General features: G+C 34.6%; 1 protein-coding gene across 12 annotated transcripts in view; it reads right to left on the bottom strand.

Moving 5' to 3' along the window:
- nrcama (neuronal cell adhesion molecule a) overlaps nt 1-6698 on the bottom strand; it is a 52337-nt gene that overhangs the window by 29399 nt on the left and 16240 nt on the right. For all 12 annotated transcript variants that reach the window (XM_016574717.1, XM_016574724.1, XM_016574725.1 and 9 more), the window contains exon 2: nt 5852-5921. The gene's annotated coding sequence lies outside the window, so the exon portion shown is untranslated. The remainder of the gene's footprint in view (nt 1-5851; nt 5922-6698) is intronic.

Below are 6698 nucleotides of genomic sequence, written 5' to 3'. Positions count from 1 at the left end.
TGAATTTCGTTTTGTGAGGAGAACTGTTGAGGAAAAATAATAGAACCCAATTTTAAGTTAATCATGGTTAAGTTGGACATTCTGGCGGTGATTCAGGCGGTAGACAGTATTCAGGGGTTAAAGCAAAAAAAAAACCTGAGCCTGAACTTTTTCCGGGAGGCGGTGGCGGGCCGGGGCGGGGGTAGCACATGCAAAGCATGCAATGACTGTGGCAACTTTAACATTTGAAAGGATACTATGGCAAAGTTATTGCTTTCTTTATTCAAACTGATTTTTTTTTCATGAATATATCGTTGACCTGAAGAATGAAAGCTGTATCATACGCTTGGAAAATTATGAGCTATATCACCGCTTATCGACACTAGGGGTGTGACAATACACTTAGCTCACGAGATGAGACAAAATACAGATACTTGGTTCACTGGAACGAGCAGGGGCGGATTTAGTGAATTGGGGGCCCCAGGCAAAATATCATATTTAGGCCTGTTGTGATTGATTAATCGTCTGATTGTGGCTATTCGATCTAATCACAATTGTGCAGATTAAATTTCAGTCACATTTTGCCATCCAAATGTGGCAAATTTAAGTGCTGAAAGCAATACCACCAACTGCACAATATTCTAATTATATTTATACAATTATATTATACCTAATTATATTATAAATGATATTATTTTTATAAATTGTATTATAAATAATTTTCATAGCATTGAAGTGAATCATACAGGTCTTTTTTATTATTATATTACAATTCCAAGTAAAAAATAACTTCAAAACAATATTAAATAATTATTTGCAATTATCTGTATGATTATTGTCAGCAAAAATCCATGACCATTATATTATATTGATTTATTCTATTATAAATAGTTACATAAATATTATTAATTTTCACTGCATTTTTTTTTAAATATATTTTATATTTATATTTTTATTTTATTATATTACATAATGTAATATGCCTATACATATGAACATAACCAACTTAAGTACATTATGTATTATAACAAATACCTGCAGAGGGCGTCAACGTTTAATTTTAATATTTGGCCACATGCAGAATCTTTTATTTTGAAATCGCGATGTACAATACATGGCATATTTAGACATAGGTTGATGTATTCTCCTGTGGTTTTATAAAGGTTTATAAATGATTTACGTTACAAATCTAGTGAGATAATGCACACTGTTTTTCCAGATGAACGTTAAGCAATTCAAATTCACGGCATAGAGGAAGAGTTTAGCCCCTTTCACACATACAGAACTGGTAAATTGTAAGTTTGTAAAAAATTGTAAGTTACCATTAATAGATCATGTGTGAACAGGACCTTTTCAAAAATCCCGGTAAATTTGTTCTGGCAATCATATCATTTTATGGAGATGACATGATTACTCTGAGCTGTTTACAAAGCTCTGCTGCTTTTTAATTAGTTATTCTATGTAAATATGCGCTAGATGGACATCTTTGACCATTGCGCCTCGCAGCTTTTGTCGTGCTTCTCCATTCCTCAGGGCTGCGACTCCGCAATTGGATACTATTATGCGCGTCTCGTGTTTATAAGAGCAAAACATTCTGATTGGCTAGTAATGTTAGTTTGGTTGAGAGTGAAAGCTGTGCTCCTCTCATACCATTGGTAGGCGAACTCATGGACTCGAAAGTGAAATCAATCAACAAGATTTTTTTTTTAAATGTAGGACTATTTTTTTTCCGCAGCCAAACGCTGCATGCCAGAGATCCGGCACGGTGCCGAAGAACTTTAAGCCCTGGAATGTGATACTTAGATATTAAAATTATTTTTTTATTGAATTTGTACATTTTAATGTGTTTGAAAAGCCTTGCAAAATTATTTTAATACATGGTTAAATAACCTACTGAGTGATAATTCAAATAAAAATTCATGTTTTCATCAGCTAATGCGATGTTGAAACACTTCTTAAACCTGAAATGATTTTTGTAAATCCAGTGAGCAAAGGCCTGACTAATGACTGGTCTTTGTGTGAATGTCCACAAAACTGGAAGACTTTTCAATGTATATAAGCAGTAGGTTATTTTAGAAAGGAACATTTAACAGATGAAAAAGAGGAATAACGGAGAATCAATAAATTATGAATAATTTATTGCTATTGTGTGAATATGTAATCATGCAATCAATAAAAAAGTAACTGTAGTCTGATTATGAGTATTTTAAAATGTAATTTAATCTAATTACAATTACTTTTTTTTTATACATGTAATCAGTTACTACCAAGCTCTGTGTGTGTGTGTATATATATATATATATATATATATATGCAAAAATAAAAAAGTTAGCTTTAAGCCATATTAATAATTTTGCATAAAATGTAAGCAGATATTAGATTTTCAAGCAGGATTCCCAATACTTGTTTCATTTCATAAAATAAAATAAAAGTAAGTTAGCTTTTTGCAATTTTGCAATTCAATCAACTTATTAATACTTGTGATGTATTGCAGAGTATAATATAAAAAAATAATAAATAAATAAACAAAAAAAAAACAGTTTTAAGTCATAATAATAATTTTGCATAAAATTCCAGATAAAGTTGCACATTTTGATGCAGGATTCACAATGCATTTACAAAATGCAGTAACAAAACATCTATCAGTCTATCAGACCCTTAGCTGCTTCAATGAAAATGCTGTTTTATATATTCAAAGTTTCTTGTGAGGGCCTGTTTTTGAAGTTCCTCATTCAGATAAATATCAATCACTTCCACTGTTATCAAGTTCAGGAGAATAGGAACACACAAAGGCGGAAATTACTGTTTAAAATGTACAAAAGGTTATTCTACTGTATAGTTGCAAAAAGTCTGTATATAATCAAACCGAAAGTCAGACTAAAAAATACTGAATACAGAGACTGAGCTCTGAGAAACCACTACAAAGCATTAATTATTTAAAAAGTAGCCGGGAATGTCCAGAAATGACTCGATGGATTCTGAAGGCTGCAAGTCATAATGACTTCATTCCTGCAGCTTTGTGTGACTGTAACATGTCTGGCTGTAACAGGGGGATGATATGTTTTATTCAACACTGGTTGTAAAGGCCTCTCAAATGTCCCACAATCTGTTGATCAGACTATATAATCTGCCTCAGTGATGTCCTCTTGTGTAAAATCTATACTCTCTTCCCATCAGCAATGAGAGACAGAGGGGGTGGGCCATGTGTTTCATAAAAGATCTTCTCTAAGAGAGGCCACAATGCTGTAAACCAGGCTTATTTGTATTCTGCAGAAACACAGTGAGGGTGAGAGGTATCTCAATGACCAGACATGATGACTCTAGAAAAATGGCAGAGGTCACAGCAGTGAGAGAAATATTTCTAGTGTTCCAGCATGGTTTGAATGTTGATTATTGTTGCTATAATTGTTCATATTTAGACGTTTTTTACACTTTAAGAATGTTACCAAAATAGTATCAATTCTATTTTTGTTTATACTTTTTATAAATAAATAAAAGAAATTGTACAAATAACAAATACATGTCCCTGTGCATTACCATGTTATTCAATGGCATGCATAACTAGGACAAACTTTTGTAAAAAAAAAAAAAAAAAAAAAAGACTATTATTTTTTTGTGTGTTCATAACATACCATACTTTATATTTAATAATATATTTATTATTTAAAATATATATTTTTAAATATGTTAGCAAAGTAATACCAGTTTTGTTTTTGTTTATAATATTTTATAATTTATTTTTAAATATTACATGAATTATTTAAATGAATGAATGAATGAATTTTTTAAAACACGTTTAGTATTCTATTTCTACAGCATGTTCTATAAAATCTCTTTTCACAGTTTATTTTAGTGAATACAGGAGGAAAGGATGGGTTGGCCCACTGCTCTCTCTGTTCCATCTGTTTGGCGCTCAGATAAACTGTGGTCATCTGTCCACATGCTGTATGTGAACAGGAGCTTTTACAGTATGTGCTGATATCACTGCCATTACCTGGTTCAAAATGTGCTGTGATGTAACACTTGACATGCCATCTAATCCTTGTGTGGAGAAAGAACAGAACTGCCAGGAAATACATTTAGCTGTAGTCATAAAGCCAGAGTTCAAATCTGCATTACAGACAAAGATTAAAGGGATAGTTCACAAAAAAAAAAAAAGACTTGGAATATAACACAAAAGACATATTGACTGCTTTTATGATGCTTGAGGTAGTATTCACTGAAAATCTGATGGTCACCATACACTTTAATGAAAAAAAAACAGCATCCACATTCTGCTTTTGTGTTCTAAATGGCTTATAAAGAAGAATCATCATGGAAATATGTCACAAAATGTGTCTCAGTCCACACAAACCAAAAAAATGTTGACAGCATTATATGTCACAAAAACAACTTCCCAGCAGCAGCATCGTGCGCATGTGCATGGCACGAGATCACTGTCTATTTCTATGTGCTCTTTCCTACTAAACACAGCTGAGCTCTGAAGCACCCCGTCTGTATATCTGCTCTAACAGGGCCAGACGCTCTCAGTAATGTCTAAGCACAGCAGGGATCATCATTAGGGAGGAATCACATTCACTCCATTCATTTCAAGTTAAATCTTTAAAACACATAGTCTTCATAGTATCAGCATCTGGAGCATGTAAAACATGTATTAAACACATTACATGCAACTTCACTGCTTTTGAACCACTATCACTTGTATTCCTAGAACAAGAAGTCAAGTATGCAGTGTGTATGTTTTTAATACACGAGTCTTGGCAGGAATATGAAGGATTCTGGTTAATCTCAATAAAAGTGACATTAAAATGTGGCTTGAAAAGTTAGCATTTTACACTTAGATAAAGATGTCTTCAACTTTGATTTCTACAGATTCATCATTTTTCCACAGAACCAGAGATATTTTTCCCTGAATTAAATCAGATTAGATTATATAAGGCTTTATTGATCCATTGGATTTTTTTGTAGGAAGGGTCTCACTTGTTGCCTAACACTGCTGACAACTGGTTTGTGCCCTCAATCGAACACTTTGGATGACAGAACAGCATATGCTGCTTCAAATGCAGATTCAGCACATTTACTAATCAGCACTTTCAAGTTTTTTCCACCTACAATGTGTACATTTGATTGTACTATGTGTTTTAGTGTACTTTACACTTTTAGCTACTACGTTGCATCTGAATTTCCTCTTTCGTTATATCTATTTTGGTTTCAGAGCCCTAAAATTAAAGTTAAAAGGATAGTTTACACAAAAATTTATTTCCAAACCAAATCCGTAGTTGAAGTGGAACGCAGAATGAAAGATTTTGAAGAATCGTGTCACTAATTTTCATGCAGTTGCAACAAATTGGGACTAAAGCATTTAATCTTTAAAAAGAACAAAACGTATGTATTCCCCAATTGTAAGTCGCTTTGGATAAAAGTGTCTGCAAAATGAGTAAATGTAAATGTAAAAGAATGTAGCCACCTCTGCTTTAAATAATATCTTTATGAAATCAATTTTAATGTAGAATAAAAGTCATAGTAAATAAACGATCAAAGATCAAAACACAACTGCACTAGTAACTCAAACCATCTCCCAGTTTTCAACATGATAATCTGTCAGCACACATCAGTGTGTGCAAGCAGCCAAAATATGATCATTTCTTTCGATTTCAGTAACAGCCTTTTAGCTCATCTTGGTGAAGTGAAGAGGGATATGCAAGTCATAAATCATAAAAGCACATCACTCATTCTTTTTAATCTTTTTTTCTTTTTATGCCTCTACTCTGTTCCTCTCTCTGTCTGAAACGAAACTGCCACTGAATCACAATGAATACATCAAAAAGTCAGTGAAAATACAACAAAAAGCATCTAGCGAGCCACATCTTACCTGTTTAGACTATGAAAGAGTGGATCCTCCAATTCCAACCAGACGTCAGCAGCTCAGAATAGTGTGGACGCTGTAAAAAACAATGGCATTGTTAAAAGAGGGATTCTTACATGACAAAGTGAGTGACTGAAGTTTGTGCTAATCTGAGGAACACTGAAGGACATTATAACTAAAGGACAAAAGGCTTGCCAGTTCACAGATGCACCAAAAATTGGGTGCTATCCAATAAAAAAGGCAAATTTTGTTATTCCAAACCCCACTGAGATTTCTAAACATTATTGCCTCTGTGCAAACACACAGGCATGCTGTAGCTCAGCAGAAAGAGTGACAGAGGGACCTGCTTTCAGCGGCAGCCCTCTTGGCACCTCTACATCACACGTGCTGGTTCATGGTCACGCATATATTAGCATTTTCCCTCGAGACGCACGCATTCATTTCACATTAACAGAAACACGGCCACTGACACAGCCTCCCCCCCCCCATCTTTTGATGGGAGACAGGCCACAAAGACGCTGTGATGGAGAGCCGCGTCGCTTTACTGTATTGTTTTCTCAAATTTGAAGCAAACTGAGGAAACCCCCAGCCTCTAGTGAAGCTGTCACACACAGCTGCTGTCTCACAGAGACCAGAAAGAGGGAGACTGAGAGAGAGAGAGAGAGAGAGAGAAACAGGCAATAAAACAACAACAAAAAATTTCACACTAACTACCTCCCACCTCTCAGAGCTGACCTGAGGTGTTGTCATGGAGACGGGCCGCATGCCGGCACGATGGGGTGAGAGAGAGAGAGAGAGAGAGATGAAGGGGGTTCTGAGAGAATAAAATATGTGATGCCGAGAGACAGATCTT

The sequence above is a fragment of the Sinocyclocheilus rhinocerous genome, unplaced genomic scaffold (assembly GCF_001515625.1).
Source record: "Sinocyclocheilus rhinocerous isolate Xijiao unplaced genomic scaffold, SAMN03320098_v1.1 scaffold1164, whole genome shotgun sequence".
Lineage (NCBI taxonomy): Eukaryota > Metazoa > Chordata > Actinopteri > Cypriniformes > Cyprinidae > Sinocyclocheilus > Sinocyclocheilus rhinocerous.
Note: the sequence above shows the minus strand (reverse complement) of the source record. Positions and strands in the feature narration are given on the sequence as shown.